Here is a 20,008-nt window from a genome sequence, read left to right as displayed (position 1 = left end):
ATTGATCAATGATGTTTCAGAAATTTCCCAAAGGGAATACCAAGCCGAGTGTTAAAAACTGCATTTACTCACAGGTTTCGAGCAGGAAACACTGAAATGCTATTAAAGTGCAATATCCAAGGGAACACTGACTCTGTCAAAGATGATCCAAATGGAATTGATGAAAAGTCCCAATTACAAACAACAGAATCAAAATAGGGTGAGGGGACACCCGGATTTGGACGAGGGACCTCTTGATCTGCAGTCAAATGCTCTACCACTGAGCTATAGCCCCAGCTTTTCAGTAAAATCAGGATGACAAAATATCAGTACATCATGAAAGAGTGTGAGGATCATACTAAGTTGTGCCAGAAAGTACAACCTTGAAACTGTGGAACAGGAGAAGTAGTCCTTAATATTATTTATTAAAGGAAAACTGGATCATTTAAAAAACAGATTTATTTGTTTCATTGTTATTTTATTTGAATAGGCAGTGTTACATAGGACCAATGCCTCTACATACAATGATTGTTTTGAAACATTCTTAAAGGGGAAGAGGTTTTTACGGGACACCTTATCATTTGAGGATTGGTTACCACAATTACGGAGATGGTGATGAAGTATGATTGTTTTGGGCCAAATTATGGTGGAAAAACATTTCTACGTACCACTACAATTCGGTATATGGAAGGTACACCCAAACACCCCTTTCGAATACCTTCCATTTAATACATCAGAAAAAGCCATTTTGCGTTTGCAAATGGCCTGATTCTTCAGACCAGCCTTCTTGCAACTGCAATGATAGTTCGTACATCTTGCACGTAGGCAGAGCTTTTAAGGAGAAATTAAATAGTTCCTACGTTGCACAAAAATGAAGTGCTTCAAAAAACACATACTTTGCATGCACAGAGAAGAGGTGGAGTATATGTAAGACTGAAGACACAGGTGAAATGAGAAATAGATTGACTGCTTCACTGCCAAGTTTTATACGCCATTTCTTCAGTGCAATACAAGAAAGCACCAAACAGTATAACAAAGTTGTCAATTGGTTTCATACTCCATTCCCTTTGTTTAGTGCTGTGAAAGGAAGAGCCGAATTCCAAAATTGATCAATGATGTTTCAGAAATTTCCCAAAGGGAATAACAAGCAGAGTGTTAAAAACTGCATTTACTCACAGGTTTTGAGCAGGAAACACTGAAATGCTATTAAAGTGCAATATCCAAGGGAACATTGACTCTGTCAAAGATGATCCAAATGAAATTGATGAAAAGTCCCAAATACAAACAACAGAATCACAATAGGGTGAGGGGACACCCGGATTTGGACGAGGGACCTCTTGATCTGCAGACAAAAATGCTCTACCACTGAGCTATATCCCCAGCTTTTCAGTAAAATGAGAATGACAAAATATCAGTACATCATGAAAGAGTGTGAGGATCATACTAAGTTGTGCCAGAAAGTACAACCTTGAAACTGTGGAACAGGAGAAGTAGTCCTTAATATTATTTATTAAAGAAAAACTGGATCATTTCAAAAACAGATGTATTTGTTTCATTGTTATTTTATTTGAATAGGCAGTGGTACATAGGACCAATGCCTCTAAATACAATGATTGTTTTGAAACATTCTTAAAGGGGAAGAGGTTTTTACGGGACACCTTATCATTTGAGGATTGGTTACCACAATCACGGAGATGGTGATGAAGTATGATTGTTTTGGGCCGAATTATGGTGGAAAAACATTTCTACGTACCACTACAATTCGGTATTTGGAAGGTACACCCACACACCCCTTTCGAATCCCTTCCATTTAATACATCAGAAAAAGCCATTTTGCGTTTGCAAATGGCCTGATTCTTCAGACCAGCCTTCTTGCAACTGCAATGATAGTTCGTACATCTTGCACGTAGGCAGAGCTTTTAAGGAGAAATTAAATAGTTCCTACGTTGCACAAAAATGAAGTGCTTCAAACAAACACATACTTTGCATGCACAGAGAAGAGGTGGAATATATGTAAGACTGAAGACACAGGTGAAATGAGAAATAGATTGACTGCTTCGCTGCCAAGTTTTATACGCCATTTCTTCATTGCACTACAAGAAAGCACCAAACAGTATAACAAAGTTGTCAATTGGTTTCATAGTCCATTCCCTTTGTTTAGTGCTGTGAAAGGAAGAGCCGAATTCCAAAATTGATCAATGATGTTTCAGAAATTTCCCAAAAGGAATAACAAGCCGAGTGTTAAAAACTGCATTTACTCACAGGTTTTGAGCAGGAAACACTGAAATGCTTTTAAAGTGCAATATCCAAGGGAACACTGACTCTGTCAAAGATGATCCAAATGGAAGTGATGAAAAGTCCCAATTACAAACAATGGAATCAAAATAGGGTGAGGGGACACCCGGATTTGGACCAGGGACCTCTTGATCTTCAGTCAAATGCTCTACCACTGAGCTATATCCCCAGCTTTTCAGTAAAATCAGAATGACAAAATATCAGTACATCATGAAAGAGTGTGAGGATCATACTAAGTTGTGCCAGAAAGTACAACCTTGAAACTGTGGAACAGGAGAAGAAGTCCTTAATATTATTTATTAAAGGAAAACTCGATCTTTCAAAAAACAGATTTATTTGTTTAATTGTTATTTTATTTGAATAGGCAGTGGTACATAGGACCAAAGCCTCTACATACAATGATTGTTTTGAAACATTCTTAAAGGGGAAGAGGTTTTTACGGGACACCTTATCATTTGAGGATTGGTTACCACAATCACGGAGATGGAGATGAAGTATGATTGTTTTGGCCAAATTATGGTGGAAAAACATTTCTACGTACCACTACAATTAGGTATTTGGAAGGTACACCCAAACACCCCTTTTGAATACCTTCCAATTAATACATCAGAAAAAGCCATTTTGTGTTTGCAAATGGCCTGATTCTTCAGACCAGCCTTCTTGCAACTGCAATGATAGTTCGTACATCTTGCACATAGGCAGAGCTTTTAAGGAGAAATTAAATAGTTCCTACGTTGCACAAAAATGAAGTGCTTCAAACAAACACATACTTTGCATGCACAGAGAAGAGGTGGAATATATGTAAGACTGAAGACACAGGTGAAATGAGAAATAGATTGACTGCTTCTCTGCCAAGTTTTATACGGCATTTCTTCAGTGCAATACAAGAAAGCACCAAACAGTATAACAAAGTTGTCAATTGGTTTCATAGTCCATTCCCTTTGTTTAGTGCTGTGAAAGGAAGAGCCAAATTCCAAAATTGATCAATGATGTTTCAGAAATTTCCCAAAGGGAATACCAAGCCGAGTGTTAAAAACTGCATTTACTCACAGGTTTCGAGCAGGAAACACTGAAATGCTATTAAAGTGCAATATCCAAGGGAACACTGACTCTGTCAAAGATGATCCAAATGGAATTGATGAAAAGTCCCAATTACAAACAACAGAATCAAAATAGGGTGAGGGGACACCCAGATTTGGACGAGGGACCTCTTGATCTGCAGTCAAATGCTCTACCACTGAGCTATATCCCCAGCTTTTCAGTAAAATCAGGATGACAAAATATCAGTACATCATGAAAGAGTGTGAGGATCATACTAAGTTGTGCCAGAAAGTACAACCTTGAAACTGTGGAACAGGAGAAGTAGTCCTTAATATTATTTATTAAAGGAAAACTGGATCATTTAAAAAACAGATTTATTTGTTTCATTGTTATTTTATTTGAATAGGCAGTGTTACATAGGACCAATGCCTCTACATACAATGATTGTTTTGAAACATTCTTAAAGGGGAAGAGGTTTTTACGGGACACCTTATCATTTGAGGATTGGTTACCACAATTACGGAGATGGTGATGAAGTATGATTGTTTTGGGCCAAATTATGGTGGAAAAACATTTCTACGTACCAGTACAATTCGGTATATGGAAGGTACACCCAAACACCCCTTTCATATACCTTCCATTTAATACATCAGAAAAAGCCATTTTGCGTTTGCAAATGGCCTGATTCTTCAGACCAGCCTTCTTGCAACTGCAATGATAGTTCGTACATCTTGCACGTAGGCAGAGCTTTTAAGGAGAAATTAAATAGTTCCTACGTTGCACAAAAATGAAGTGCTTCAAAAAACACATACTTTGCATGCACAGAGAAGAGGTGGAGTATATGTAAGACTGAAGACACAGGTGAAATGAGAAATAGATTGACTGCTTCGCTGCCAAGTTTTATACGCCATTTCTTCAGTGCAATACAAGAAAGCACCAAACAGTATAACAAAGTTGTCAATTGGTTTCATACTCCATTCCCTTTGTTTAGTGCTGTGAAAGGAAGAGCCGAATTCCAAAATTGATCAATGATGTTTCAGAAATTTCCCAAAGGGAATAACAAGCCGAGTGTTAAAAACTGCATTTACTCACAGGTTTTGAGCAGGAAACACTGAAATGCTATTAAAGTGCAATATCCAAGGGAACATTGACTCTGTCAAAGATGATCCAAATGAAATTGATGAAAAGTCCCAATTACAAACAACAGAATCACAATAGGGTGAGGGGACACCCGGATTTGGACGAGGGACCTCTTGATCTGCAGACAAAAATGCTCTACCACTGAGCTATATCCCCAGCTTTTCAGTAAAATGAGAATGACAAAATATCAGTACATCATGAAAGAGTGTGAGGATCATACTAAGTTGTGCCAGAAAGTACAACCTTGAAACTGTGGAACAGGAGAAGTAGTCCTTAATATTATTTATTAAAGGAAAACTGGATCATTTAAAAAACAGATGTATTTGTTTCATTGTTATTTTATTTGAATAGGCAGTGGTACATAGGACCAATGCCTCTACATACAATGATTGTTTTGAAACATTCTTAAAGGGGAAGAGGTTTTTACGGGACACCTTATCATTTGAGGATTGGTTACCACAATCACGGAGATGGTGATGAAGTATGATTGTTTTGGGCCAAATTATGGTGGAAAAACATTTCTACGTACCACTACAATTCGGTATTTGGAAGGTACACCCAAACACCCCTTTCGAATACCTTCCATTTAATACATCAGAAAAAGCCATTTTGCGTTTGCAAATGGCCTGATTCTTCAGACCAGCCTTCTTGCAACTGCAATGATAGTTCGTACATCTTGCACGTAGGCAGAGCTTTTAAGGAGAAATTAAATAGTTCCTACGTTGCACAAAAATGAAGTGCTTCAAACAAACACATACTTTGCATGCACAGAGAAGAGGTGGAATATATGTAAGACTGAAGACACAGGTGAAATGAGAAATAGATTGACTGCTTCGCTGCCAAGTTTTATACGCCATTTCTTCAGTGCAATACAAGAAAGCACCAAACATTATAACAAAGTTGTCAATTGGTTTTATAGTCCATTCCCTTTGTTTAGTGCTATGAAAGGAAGAGCCGAATTCCAAAATTGATCAATGATGTTTCAGAAATTTCCCAAAGGGAATACCAAGTCGAGTGTTAAAAACTGCATTTACTCACAGGCTTTGAGCAGGAAACACTGAAATGCTATTAAAGTGCAATATCGAAGGGAACACTGACTCTGTCAAAGATGATCCAAATGGAATTGATGAAAAGTCCCAATTACAAACAACAGAATCAAAATAGGGTGAGGGGACACCCGGATTAGAACCAGGGACCTCTTGATCTGCAGTCAAATGCTCTACCACTGAGCTATATCCCCAGCTTTTAAGTAAAATCAGAATGACAAAATATCAGTACATCATGAAAGAGTGTGAGGATCATACTAAGTTGTGCCAGAAAGTACAACCTTGAAACTGTGGAACAGGAGAAGTAGTCCTTAATATTATTTATTAAAGGAAAACTGGATCATTTAAAAAACAGATTTATTTGTTTCATTGTTATTTTATTTGAATAGGCAGTGGTACATAGGACCAATGCCTCTACATACAATGATTGTTTTGAAACATTCTTAAAGGGGAAGAGGTTTCTACGGGACACCTTATCATTTGAGGATTGGTTACCACAATCACGGAGATGGTGACGAAGTATGATTGTTTTGGCCAAATTATGGTGGAAAAACATTTCTACGTACCACTACAATTCGGTATTTGGAAGGTACACCCAAACACCCCTTTTGAATACCTTCCATTTAATAAATCAGAAAAAGCCATTTTGTGTTTGCAAATGGCCTGATTCTTCAGACCAGCCTTCTTGCAACTGCAATGATAGATCGTACATCTTGCACGTAGGCAGAGCTTTTAAGGAGAAATTAAATAGTTCCTACGTTGCACAAAAATGAAGTGCTTCAAACAAACACATACTTTGCATGCACAGAGAAGAGGTGAAATATATGTAAGACTGAAGACAGAGGTGAAATGAGAAATAGATTGACTGCTTCGCCGCCAAGTTTTATACGCCATTTCTTCAGAGCAATACAAGAAAGCACCAAACATTATAACAAAGTTGTCAATTGGTTCCTTAGTCCATTCCCTTTGTTTAGTGCTGTGAAAGGAAGAGCCGAATTCCAAAATTGATCAATGATGTTTCAGAAATTTCCCAAAGGGAATACCAAGCCGAGTGTTAAAAACTGCATTTACTCACAGGTTTTGAGAAGCAAACACTGTAATGCCATTAAAATGCAATATCCAGGGGAACACTGACTCTGTCAAAGATGATCCAAATGGAATTGATGGAAAGTCCCAATTACAAACAACAGAATCAAAATAGGGTGAGGGGACACCAGGATTTGAACCAGGGACCTCTTGATCTGCAGTCAAATGCTCTACCAATGAGCTATATCCCCAGCTTTTCAGTAAAATCAGAATGACAAAATATCAGTACATCATGAAAGAGTGTGAGGATCATACTAAGTTGTGCCAGAAATTACAACCTTGAAACTGTGGAACAGGAGAAGTAGTCCTTAATATTATTTATTAAAGGAAAACTGGATCATTTAAAAAACAGATTTATTTGTTTCATTGTTATTTTCTTTGAATAGGCAGTGGTACATAGGACCAAAGCCTCTACATACAATGATTGTTTTGAAACATTCTTAAAGGGGAAGAGGTTTTTACGGGACACCTTATCATTTGAGGATTGGTTACCACAATCACGGAGATGGTGATGAAGTATGATTGTTTTGGGCCAAATTATAGTGGAAAAACAGTTCTACGTACCACTACAATACGGTATTTGGAAGGTACACCCAAACACCCCTTTCGAATACCTTCCATTTAATACATCAGAAAAAGCCATTTTGTGTTTGCAAATGGCCTGATTCTTCAGACCAGCCTTCTTGCAACTGCAATGATAGTTCGTACATCTTGCACGTAGGCAGAGCTTTTAAGGAGAAATTAAATAGTTCCTACGTTGCACAAAAATGAAGTGCTTCAAACAAACACATACTTTGCATGCACAGAGAAGCGGTGGAATATATTTAAGACTGAAGACACAGGTGAAATGAGAAATAGATTGACTGCTTCGCTGCCAAGTTTTATACGCCATTTCTTCAGTGCAATACAAGAAAGCACCAAACAGTATAACAAAGTTGTCAATTGGTTTCATAGTCCATTCCCTTTGTTTAGTGCTGTGAAAAGAAGAGCCGAATTCCAAAATTGATCAATGATGTTTCAGAAATTTCCCAAAAGGAATAACAAGCCGAGTGTTAAAAACTGCATTTACTCACAGGATTTGAGCAGGAAACTCTGAAATGCTTTTAAAGTGCAATATCCAAGGGAACACTGACTCTGTCAAAGATGATCCAAATGGAATTGATGAAAAGTCCCAATTACAAACAACGGAATCAAAATAGGGTGAGGGGACACCCGGATTTGGACCAGGGACCTCTTGATCTTCAGTCAAATGCTCTACCACTGAGCTATATCCCCAGCTTTTCAGTAAAATCAGAATGACAAAATATCAGTACATCATGAAAGAGTGTGAGGATCATACTAAGTTGTGCCAGAAAGTACAACCTTGAAACTGTGGAACAGGAGAAGTAGTCCTTAATATTATTTATTAAAGGAAAACTCGATCATTTAAAAAACAGATTTATTTGTTTAATTGTTATTTTATTTGAATAGGCAGTGGTACATAGGACCAAAGCCTCTACATACAATGATTGTTTTGAAACATTCTTAAAGGGGAAGAGGTTTTTACGGGACACCTTATCATTTGAGGATTGGTTACCACAATCACGGAGATGGTGATGAAGTATGATTGTTTTGGGCCAAATTATGGTGTAAAAACATTTCTATGTACCACTACAATTTGGTATTTGGAAGGTACACCCAAACACCCCTTTCGAATACCTTCCTTTTAATACATCAGAAAAAGCCATTTTGCGTTTGCAAATGGCCTGATTCTTCAGACCAGCCTTCTTGCAACTGCAATGAAAGTTCGTACATCTTGCACGTAGGTAGAGCTTTTAAGGAGAAATTAAATAGTTCCAACGTTGCACAAAAATGAAGTGCTTCAAACAAACACATACTTTGCATGCACGGAGAAGAGGTGGAATATATGTAAGACTGTAGACACAGGTGAAATGAGAAATAGATTGACTGCTTCGCTGCCAAGTTTTATACGCCATTTTTTCAGTGCAATACAAGAAAGCACCAAACAGTATAACAAAGTTGTCAATTGGTTTCATAGTCCATTTGCTTTGTTTAGTGCTGTGAAAGGAAGAGCCGAATTCCAAAATTGATCAATGATGTTTCAGAAATTTCCCAAAGGGAATACCAAGCCGAGTGTTAAAAACTGCATTTACTCACAGGCTTTGAGCAGGAAACACTGAAATGCTATTAAAGTGCAATATCCAAGGGAACACTGAATCTGTCAAAGATGATCCAAATTGAATTGATGAAAAGTCCCAATTACAAACAACAGAATCAAAATAGGGTGAGGGGACACCGGATTTGAACCAGTGACCTTTTGATCTGCAGTCAAATGCTCTACCACTGAGCTATATCCCCAGCTTTTCAGTAAAATCAGAATGACAAAATATCAGTACATCATGAAAGAGTGTGAGGATCATATTAAGTTGTGCCAGAAAGTACAACCTTGAAACGGTGGAACAGGAGAAGTAGTCCTTAATATTATTTATTAAAGGAAAACTGGATCATTTAAAAAACAGATGCATTTGTTTCATTGTTATTTTATTTGAATAGGCAGTGGTACATAGGACCAATGCCTCTACATACAATGATTGTTTTGAAACATTCTTAAAGGGGAAGAGGTTTTTACGGGACACCTTATCATTTGAGAATTGGTTACCACAATCACGGAGATGGTGATGAAGTATGATTGTTTTGGGCCAAATTATGGTGGAAAAACATTTCTACGTACCACTACAATTCGGTATTTGGAAGGTACACCCAAACACCCCTTTCTAATACCTTCCATTTAATACATCAGAAAAAGCCATTTTGCGTTTGCAAATGGCCTGATTCTTCAGACCAGCCTTCTTGCAACTTCAATGATAGTTCGTACATCTTGCACGTAGGCAGAGCTTTTAAGGAGAAATTAAATAGTTCCTACGTTGCACAAAAATGAAGTGCTTCAAACAAACACATACTTTGCATGCACAGATAAGAGGTGGAATTTATGTAAGACTGAAGACACAGGTGAAATGAGAAATAGATTGACTGCTTCGCTGCCAAGTTTTATACGCCATTTCTTCAGTGCAATACAAGAAAGCACCAAACAGTATAACAAAGTTGTCAATTGGTTTCATAGTCCATTCCCTTTGTTTAGTGCTGTGAAAGGAAGAGCCGAATTCCAAAATTGATCAATGATGTTTCAGAAATTTCCCAAAGGGAATAACAAGCCGAGTGTTAAAAACTGCATTTATTCACAGGATTTGAGCAGAAAACACTGAAATGCTATTAAAGTGCAATATCCAAGGGAACACTGACTCTGTCAAAGATGATCCAAATGGAATTGATGAAAAGTCCCAATTACAAACAACAGAATCAAAATAGGGTGAGGGGACACCCGGATTAGAACCAGGGAACTCTTGATCTGCAGTCAAATGCTCTACCACTGAGCTATATCCCCAGCTTTTCAGTAAAATCAGAATGACAATATATCAGTACATCATGAAAGAGTGTGGGGATCATACTAAGTTGTGGTAGAAAGTACAACCTTGAAACTGGGGAACAGGAGAAGTAGTCCTTAATATTATTTATTAAAGGAAAACTGGATCATTTAAAAAACAGATTTATTTGTTTCATTGTTATTTTATTTGAATAGGCAGTGGTACATAGGACCAATGCCTCTACATACAATGATTGTTTTGAAACATTCTTAAAGGGGAAGAGGTTTTTACGGGACACCTTATCATTTGAGGATTGGTTACCACAATCACGGAGATGGTGATTTAGTATGATTGTTTTGGCCAAATTATGGTGGAAAAACATTTCTACGTACCACTACAATTCGGTATTTGGAAGGTACACCCAAACCCCCCTTTCGAATACCTTCCATTTAATACATCAGAAAAAGCCATTTTGCGTTTGCAAATGGCCTGATTCTTCAGATCAGCCTTCTTGCAACTGCAATGATAGATCGTACATCTTGCACGTAGGCAGAGCTTTTAAGGAGAAATTAAATAGTTCCTACGTTGCACAAAAATGAAGTGCTTCAAACAAACACATACTTTGCATGCACAGAGAAGAGGTGAAATATATGTAAGACTGAAGACAGAGGTGAAATGAGAAATAGATTGACTGCTTCGCCGCCAAGTTTCATACGTCATTTCTTCAGTGCAATACAAGAAAGCACCAAACATTATAACAAAGTTGTCAATTGGTTTTATAGTCCATTCCCTTTGTTTAGTGCTGTGAAAGGAAGAGCGGAATTCCAAAATTGATCAATGATGTTTCAGAAATTTCCCAAAGGGAATACCAAGCCGAGTGTTAAAAACTGCATTTACTCACAGGCTTTGAGCAGGAAACACTGAAATGCTATTAAAGTGCAATATCCAAGGGAACACTGACTCTGTCAAAGATTATCCAAATGGAATTGATGAAAAGTCCCAATTACAAACAACAGAATCAAAATAGGGTGAGGGGACACCAGGATTTGAAACAGGGACCTCTTGATCTGCAGTCAAATGCTATACCACTGAGCTATATCCCCAGCTTTTCAGTAAAATCAGATTGATAAAATATCAGTACATCATGAAAGAGTGTGAGGATCATACTAAGTTGTGCCAGAAAGTACAACCTTGAAACTGTGGAATAGGAGAAGTAGTCCTTAATATTATTTATTAAAGGAAAACAGGATCATTTAAAAAACAGATTTATTTGTTTCATTGTTATTTTATTTGAATAGGCAGTGGTACATAGGACCAAAGCATCTACATACAATGATTGTTTTGAAACATTCTTAAAGGTGAAGAGGTTTTTACGGGACACCTTATCATTTGAGGATTGGTTACCACAATCACGGAGATGGTGATGAAGTATGATTGTTTTGGGCCAAATTATGGTATAAAAACATTTCTATGTACCACTACAATTTGGTATTTGGAAGGTACACCCAAACACCCCTTTCGAATACCTTCCATTTAATACATCAGAAAAAGCCATTTTGCGTTTGCAAATGGCCTGATTCTTCAGACCAGCCTTCTTGCAACTGCAATGAAAGTGTGTACATCTTGCACGTAGGCAGAGCTTTTAAGGAGAAATTAAATAGTTCCTACATTGCACAAAAATGAAGTGCTTCAAACAAACACATACTTTGCATGCACAGAGAAGAGGTGGAATATATGTAAGACTGAAGACACAGGTGAAATGAGAAATAGATTGACTGCTTCGCTGCCAACTTTTATACGCCATTTCTTCAGTGCAATACAAGAAAGCACAAAACAGTATAACAAAGTTGTCAATTGGTTTCGTAGTCCATTCCCTTTGTTTAGTGCTGTGAAAGGAAGAGCCGAATTCCAAAATTGATCAATGATGTTTTAGAAATTTCCCAAAGGGAATAACAAGCTGAGTGTTAAAAACTGCATTTACTCACAGGTTTTGAGCAGGAAACACTGAAATGCTGTTAAAGTGCAATATCCAAGGGAACACTGACTCTGTCAAAGATGATCCAAATGGAATTGATGAAAAGTCCCAATTACAAACAATAGAATCAAAACAGGGTGAGGGGACACCCGGATTAGAACCAGGGACCTCTTGATCTGCAGTCAAATGCTCTACCACTGAGCTATATCCCCAGCTTTTCAGTAAAATCAGAATGACAAAATATCAGTACATCATGAAAGAGTGTGAGGATCATACTAAGTTGTGCCAGAAAGTACAACCTTGAAACTGTGGAACAGGAGAAGTAGTCCTTAATATTATTTATTAAAGAAAAACTGGATCATTTCAAAAACAGATGTATTTGTTTCATTGTTATTTTATTTGAATAGGCAGTGGTACATAGGACCAATGCCTCTAAATACAATGATTGTTTTGAAACATTCTTAAAGGGGAAGAGGTTTTTACGGGACACCTTATCATTTGAGGATTGGTTACCACAATCACGGAGATGGTGATGAAGTATGATTGTTTTGGGCCGAATTATGGTGGAAAAACATTTCTACGTACCACTACAATTCGGTATTTGGAAGGTACACCCACACACCCCTTTCGAATCCCTTCCATTTAATACATCAGAAAAAGCCATTTTGCGTTTGCAAATGGCCTGATTCTTCAGACCAGCCTTCTTGCAACTGCAATGATAGTTCGTACATCTTGCACGTAGGCAGAGCTTTTAAGGAGAAATTAAATAGTTCCTACGTTGCACAAAAATGAAGTGCTTCAAACAAACACATACTTTGCATGCACAGAGAAGAGGTGGAATATATGTAAGACTGAAGACACAGGTGAAATGAGAAATAGATTGACTGCTTCGCTGCCAAGTTTTATACGCCATTTCTTCATTGCACTACAAGAAAGCACCAAACAGTATAACAAAGTTGTCAATTGGTTTCATAGTCCATTCCCTTTGTTTAGTGCTGTGAAAGGAAGAGCCGAATTCCAAAATTGATCAATGATGTTTCAGAAATTTCCCAAAAGGAATAACAAGCCGAGTGTTAAAAACTGCATTTACTCACAGGTTTTGAGCAGGAAACACTGAAATGCTTTTAAAGTGCAATATCCAAGGGAACACTGACTCTGTCAAAGATGATCCAAATGGAAGTGATGAAAAGTCCCAATTACAAACAATGGAATCAAAATAGGGTGAGGGGACACCCGGATTTGGACCAGGGACCTCTTGATCTTCAGTCAAATGCTCTACCACTGAGCTATATCCCCAGCTTTTCAGTAAAATCAGAATGACAAAATATCAGTACATCATGAAAGAGTGTGAGGATCATACTAAGTTGTGCCAGAAAGTACAACCTTGAAACTGTGGAACAGGAGAAGAAGTCCTTAATATTATTTATTAAAGGAAAACTCGATCTTTCAAAAAACAGATTTATTTGTTTAATTGTTATTTTATTTGAATAGGCAGTGGTACATAGGACCAAAGCCTCTACATACAATGATTGTTTTGAAACATTCTTAAAGGGGAAGGGGTTTTTACGGGACACCTTATCATTTGAGGATTGGTTACCACAATCACGGAGATGGAGATGAAGTATGATTGTTTTGGCCAAATTATGGTGGAAAAACATTTCTACGTACCACTACAATTAGGTATTTGGAAGGTACACCCAAACACCCCTTTTGAATACCTTCCAATTAATACATCAGAAAAAGCCATTTTGTGTTTGCAAATGGCCTGATTCTTCAGACCAGCCTTCTTGCAACTGCAATGATAGTTCGTACATCTTGCACATAGGCAGAGCTTTTAAGGAGAAATTAAATAGTTCCTACGTTGCACAAAAATGAAGTGCTTCAAACAAACACATACTTTGCATGCACAGAGAAGAGGTGGAATATATGTAAGACTGAAGACACAGGTGAAATGAGAAATAGATTGACTGCTTCTCTGCCAAGTTTTATACGGCATTTCTTCAGTGCAATACAAGAAAGCACCAAACAGTATAACAAAGTTGTCAATTGGTTTCATAGTCCATTCCCTTTGTTTAGTGCTGTGAAAGGAAGAGCCGAATTCCAAAATTGATCAATGATGTTTCAGAAATTTCCCAAAGGGAATACCAAGCCGAGTGTTAAAAACTGCATTTACTCACAGGTTTCGAGCAGGAAACACTGAAATGCTATTAAAGTGCAATATCCAAGGGAACACTGACTCTGTCAAAGATGATCCAAATGGAATTGATGAAAAGTCCCAATTACAAACAACAGAATCAAAATAGGGTGAGGGGACACCCAGATTTGGACGAGGGACCTCTTGATCTGCAGTCAAATGCTCTACCACTGAGCTATATCCCCAGCTTTTCAGTAAAATCAGGATGACAAAATATCAGTACATCATGAAAGAGTGTGAGGATCATACTAAGTTGTGCCAGAAAGTACAACCTTGAAACTGTGGAACAGGAGAAGTAGTCCTTAATATTATTTATTAAAGGAAAACTGGATCATTTAAAAAACAGATTTATTTGTTTCATTGTTATTTTATTTGAATAGGCAGTGTTACATAGGACCAATGCCTCTACATACAATGATTGTTTTGAAACATTCTTAAAGGGGAAGAGGTTTTTACGGGACACCTTATCATTTGAGGATTGGTTACCACAATTACGGAGATGGTGATGAAGTATGATTGTTTTGGGCCAAATTATGGTGGAAAAACATTTCTACGTACCAGTACAATTCGGTATATGGAAGGTACACCCAAACACCCCTTTCATATACCTTCCATTTAATACATCAGAAAAAGCCATTTTGCGTTTGCAAATGGCCTGATTCTTCAGACCAGCCTTCTTGCAACTGCAATGATAGTTCGTACATCTTGCACGTAGGCAGAGCTTTTAAGGAGAAATTAAATAGTTCCTACGTTGCACAAAAATGAAGTGCTTCAAAAAACACATACTTTGCATGCACAGAGAAGAGGTGGAGTATATGTAAGACTGAAGACACAGGTGAAATGAGAAATAGATTGACTGCTTCGCTGCCAAGTTTTATACGCCATTTCTTCAGTGCAATACAAGAAAGCACCAAACAGTATAACAAAGTTGTCAATTGGTTTCATACTCCATTCCCTTTGTTTAGTGCTGTGAAAGGAAGAGCCGAATTCCAAAATTGATCAATGATGTTTCAGAAATTTCCCAAAGGGAATAACAAGCCGAGTGTTAAAAACTGCATTTACTCACAGGTTTTGAGCAGGAAACACTGAAATGCTATTAAAGTGCAATATCCAAGGGAACATTGACTCTGTCAAAGATGATCCAAATGAAATTGATGAAAAGTCCCAATTACAAACAACAGAATCACAATAGGGTGAGGGGACACACGGATTTGGACGAGGGACCTCTTGATCTGCAGACAAAAATGCTCTACCACTGAGCTATATCCCCAGCTTTTCAGTAAAATGAGAATGACAAAATATCAGTACATCATGAAAGAGTGTGAGGATCATACTAAGTTGTGCCAGAAAGTACAACCTTGAAACTGTGGAACAGGAGAAGTAGTCCTTAATATTATTTATTAAAGGAAAACTGGATCATTTAAAAAACAGATGTATTTGTTTCATTGTTATTTTATTTGAATAGGCAGTGGTACATAGGACCAATGCCTCTACATACAATGATTGTTTTGAAACATTCTTAAAGGGGAAGAGGTTTTTACGGGACACCTTATCATTTGAGGATTGGTTACCACAATCACGGAGATGGTGATGAAGTATGATTGTTTTGGGCCAAATTATGGTGGAAAAACATTTCTACGTACCACTACAATTCGGTATTTGGAAGGTACACCCAAACACCCCTTTCGAATACCTTCCATTTAATACATCAGAAAAAGCCATTTTGCGTTTGCAAATGGCCTGATTCTTCAGACCAGCCTTCTTGCAACTGCAATGATAGTTCGTACATCTTGCACGTAGGCAGAGCTTTTAAGGAGAAATTAAATAGTTCCTACGTTGCACAAAAATGAAGTGCTTCAAACAAACACATACTTTGCATGCACAGAGAAGAGGTGGAATATATGTAAGACTGAAGACACAGGTGAAATGAGAAATAGATTGACTGCTTCGCTGCCAAGTTTTATACGCCATTTCTTCAGTGCAATACAAGAAAGCACCAAACATTATAACAAAGTTGTCAATTGGTTTTATAGTCCATTCCCTTTGTTTAGTGCTATGAAAGGAAGAGCCGAATTCCAAAATTGATCAATGATGTTTCAGAAATTTCCCAAAGGGAATACCAAGTCGAGTGTTAAAAACTGCATTTACTCACAGGCTTTGAGCAGGAAACACTGAAATGCTATTAAAGTGCAATATCGAAGGGAACACTGACTCTGTCAAAGATGATCCAAATGGAATTGATGAAAAGTCCCAATTACAAACAACAGAATCAAAATAGGGTGAGGGGACACCCGGATTAGAACCAGGGACCTCTTGATCTGCAGTCAAATGCTCTACCACTGAGCTATATCCCCAGCGTTTAAGTAAAATCAGAATGACAAAATATCAGTACATCATGAAAGAGTGTGAGGATCATACCAAGTTGTGCCAGAAAGTACAACCTTGAAACTGTGGAACAGGAGAAGTAGTCCTTAATATTATTTATTAAAGGAAAACTGGATCATTTAAAACACAGATTTATTTGTTTCATTGTTATTTTATTTGAATAGGCAGTGGTACATAGGACCAATGCCTCTACATACAATGATTGTTTTGAAACATTCTTAAAGGGGAAGAGGTTTCTACGGGACACCTTATCATTTGAGGATTGGTTACCACAATCACGGAGATGGTGACGAAGTATGATTGTTTTGGCCAAATTATGGTGGAAAAACATTTCTACGTACCACTACAATTCGGTATTTGGAAGGTACACCCAAACACCCCTTTTGAATACCTTCCATTTAATAAATCAGAAAAAGCCATTTTGTGTTTGCAAATGGCCTGATTCTTCAGACCAGCCTTCTTGCAACTGCAATGATAGATCGCACATCTTGCACGTAGGCAGAGCTTTTAAGGAGAAATTAAATAGTTCCTACGTTGCACAAAAATGAAGTGCTTCAAACAAACACATACTTTGCATGCACAGAGAAGAGGTGAAATATATGTAAGACTGAAGACAGAGGTGAAATGAGAAATAGATTGACTGCTTCGCCGCCAAGTTTTATACGCCATTTCTTCAGAGCAATACAAGAAAGCACCAAACATTATAACAAAGTTGTCAATTGGTTCCTTAGTCCATTCCCTTTGTTTAGTGCTGTGAAAGGAAGAGCCGAATTCCAAAATTGATCAATGATGTTTCAGAAATTTCCCAAAGGGAATACCAAGCCGAGTGTTAAAAACTGCATTTACTCACAGGTTTTGAGAAGCAAACACTGTAATGCCATTAAAATGCAATATCCAGGGGAACACTGACTCTGTCAAAGATGATCCAAATGGAATTGATGGAAAGTCCCAATTACAAACAACAGAATCAAAATAGGGTGAGGGGACACCAGGATTTGAACCAGGGACCTCTTGATCTGCAGTCAAATGCTCTACCAATGAGCTATATCCCCAGCTTTTCAGTAAAATCAGAATGACAAAATATCAGTACATCATGAAAGAGTGTGAGGATCATACTAAGTTGTGCCAGAAATTACAACCTTGAAACTGTGGAACAGGAGAAGTAGTCCTTAATATTATTTATTAAAGGAAAACTGGATCATTTAAAAAACAGATTTATTTGTTTCATTGTTATTTTCTTTGAATAGGCAGTGGTACATAGGACCAAAGCCTCTACATACAATGATTGTTTTGAAACATTCTTAAAGGGGAAGAGGTTTTTACGGGACACCTTATCATTTGAGGATTGGTTACCACAATCACGGAGATGGTGATGAAGTATGATTGTTTTGGGCCAAATTATAGTGGAAAAACATTTCTACGTACCACTACAATACGGTATTTGGAAGGTACACCCAAACACCCCTTTCAAATACCTTCCATTTAATACATCAGAAAAAGCCATTTTGTGTTTGCAAATGGCCTGATTCTTCAGACCAGCCTTCTTGCAACTGCAATGATAGTTCGTACATCTTGCACGTAGGCAGAGCTTTTAAGGAGAAATTAAATAGTTCCTACGTTGCACAAAAATGAAGTGCTTCAAACAAACACATACTTTGCATGCACAGAGAAGCGGTGGAATATATTTAAGACTGAAGACACAGGTGAAATGAGAAATAGATTGACTGCTTCGCTGCCAAGTTTTATACGCCATTTCTTCAGTGCAATACAAGAAAGCACCAAACAGTATAACAAATTTGTCAATTGGTTTCATAGTCCATTCCCTTTGTTTAGTGCTGTGAAAAGAAGAGCCGAATTCCAAAATTGATCAATGATGTTTCAGAAATTTCCCAAAAGGAATAACAAGCCGAGTGTTAAAAACTGCATTTACTCACAGGTTTTGAGCAGGAAACTCTGAAATGCTTTTAAAGTGCAATATCCAAGGGAACACTGACTCTGTCAAAGATGATCCAAATGGAATTGATGAAAAGTCCCAATTACAAACAACGGAATCAAAATAGGGTGAGGGGACACCCGGATTTGGACCAGGGACCTCTTGATCTTCAGTCAAATGCTCTACCACTGAGCTATATCCCCAGCTTTTCAGTAAAATCAGAATGACAAAATATCAGTACATCATGAAAGAGTGTGAGGATCATACTAAGTTGTGCCAGAAAGTACAACCTTGAAACTGTGGAACAGGAGAAGTAGTCCTTAATATTATTTATTAAAGGAAAACTCGATCATTTAAAAAACAGATTTATTTGTTTAATTGTTATTTTATTTGAATAGGCAGTGGTACATAGGACCAAAGCCTCTACATACAATGATTGTTTTGAAACATTCTTAAAGGGGAAGAGGTTTTTACGGGACACCTTATCATTTGAGGATTGGTTACCACAATCACGGAGATGGTGATGAAGTATGATTGTTTTGGGCCAAATTATGGTGTAAAAACATTTCTATGTACCACTACAATTTGGTATTTGGAAGGTACACCCAAACACCCCTTTCGAATACCTTCCTTTTAATACATCAGAAAAAGCCATTTTGCGTTTGCAAATGGCCTGATTCTTCAGACCAGCCTTCTTGCAACTGCAATGAAAGTTCGTACATCTTGCACGTAGGTAGAGCTTTTAAGGAGAAATTAAATAGTTCCAACGTTGCACAAAAATGAAGTGCTTCAAACAAACACATACTTTGCATGCACGGAGAAGAGGTGGAATATATGTAAGACTGTAGACACAGGTGAAATGAGAAATAGATTGACTGCTTCGCTGCCAAGTTTTATACGCCATTTTTTCAGTGCAATACAAGAAAGCACCAAACAGTATAACAAAGTTGTCAATTGGTTTCATAGTCCATTTGCTTTGTTTAGTGCTGTGAAAGGAAGAGCCGAATTCCAAAATTGATCAATGATGTTTCAGAAATTTCCCAAAGGGAATACCAAGCCGAGTGTTAAAAACTGCATTTACTCACAGGCTTTGAGCAGGAAACACTGAAATGCTATTAAAGTGCAATATCCAAGGGAACACTGACTCTGTCAAAGATGATCCAAATTGAATTGATGAAAAGTCCCAATTACAAACAACAGAATCAAAATAGGGTGAGGGGACACCGGATTTGAACCAGTGACCTTTTGATCTGCAGTCAAATGCTCTACCACTGAGCTATATCCCCAGCTTTTCAGTAAAATCAGAATGACAAAATATCAGTACATCATGAAAGAGTGTGAGGATCATACTAAGTTGTGCCAGAAAGTACAACCTTGAAACGGTGGAACAGGAGAAGTAGTCCTTAATATTATTTATTAAAGGAAAACTGGATCATTTAAAAAACAGATGCATTTGTTTCATTGTTATTTTATTTGAATAGGCAGTGGTACATAGGACCAATGCCTCTACAT

The 20,008-nt window shown here is 37.5% G+C and overlaps 3 non-coding genes across 3 annotated transcripts; all 3 read right to left on the bottom strand.

Annotated features, from left to right (window-relative positions):
- Positions 1–5,623: 5,623 nt before the first annotated feature.
- On the bottom strand, positions 5,624–5,695 carry TRNAC-GCA (transfer RNA cysteine (anticodon GCA)). Its single transcript has one exon. It is a non-coding gene; the product is annotated as a tRNA-Cys (tRNA).
- Positions 5,696–12,124: 6,429 nt separating this feature from the next.
- On the bottom strand, positions 12,125–12,196 carry TRNAC-GCA (transfer RNA cysteine (anticodon GCA)). Its single transcript has one exon. It is a non-coding gene; the product is annotated as a tRNA-Cys (tRNA).
- Positions 12,197–16,460: 4,264 nt separating this feature from the next.
- On the bottom strand, positions 16,461–16,532 carry TRNAC-GCA (transfer RNA cysteine (anticodon GCA)). The gene has a single exon. It is a non-coding gene; the product is annotated as a tRNA-Cys (tRNA).
- Positions 16,533–20,008: the final 3,476 nt, after the last annotated feature.

The sequence above is a fragment of the Lissotriton helveticus genome, chromosome 1_2, assembly GCF_964261635.1.
Source record: "Lissotriton helveticus chromosome 1_2, aLisHel1.1, whole genome shotgun sequence".
NCBI classification, from domain to species: Eukaryota; Metazoa; Chordata; class Amphibia; order Caudata; family Salamandridae; genus Lissotriton; species Lissotriton helveticus.
This window is presented reverse-complemented; position numbering and strand designations above follow the sequence as displayed.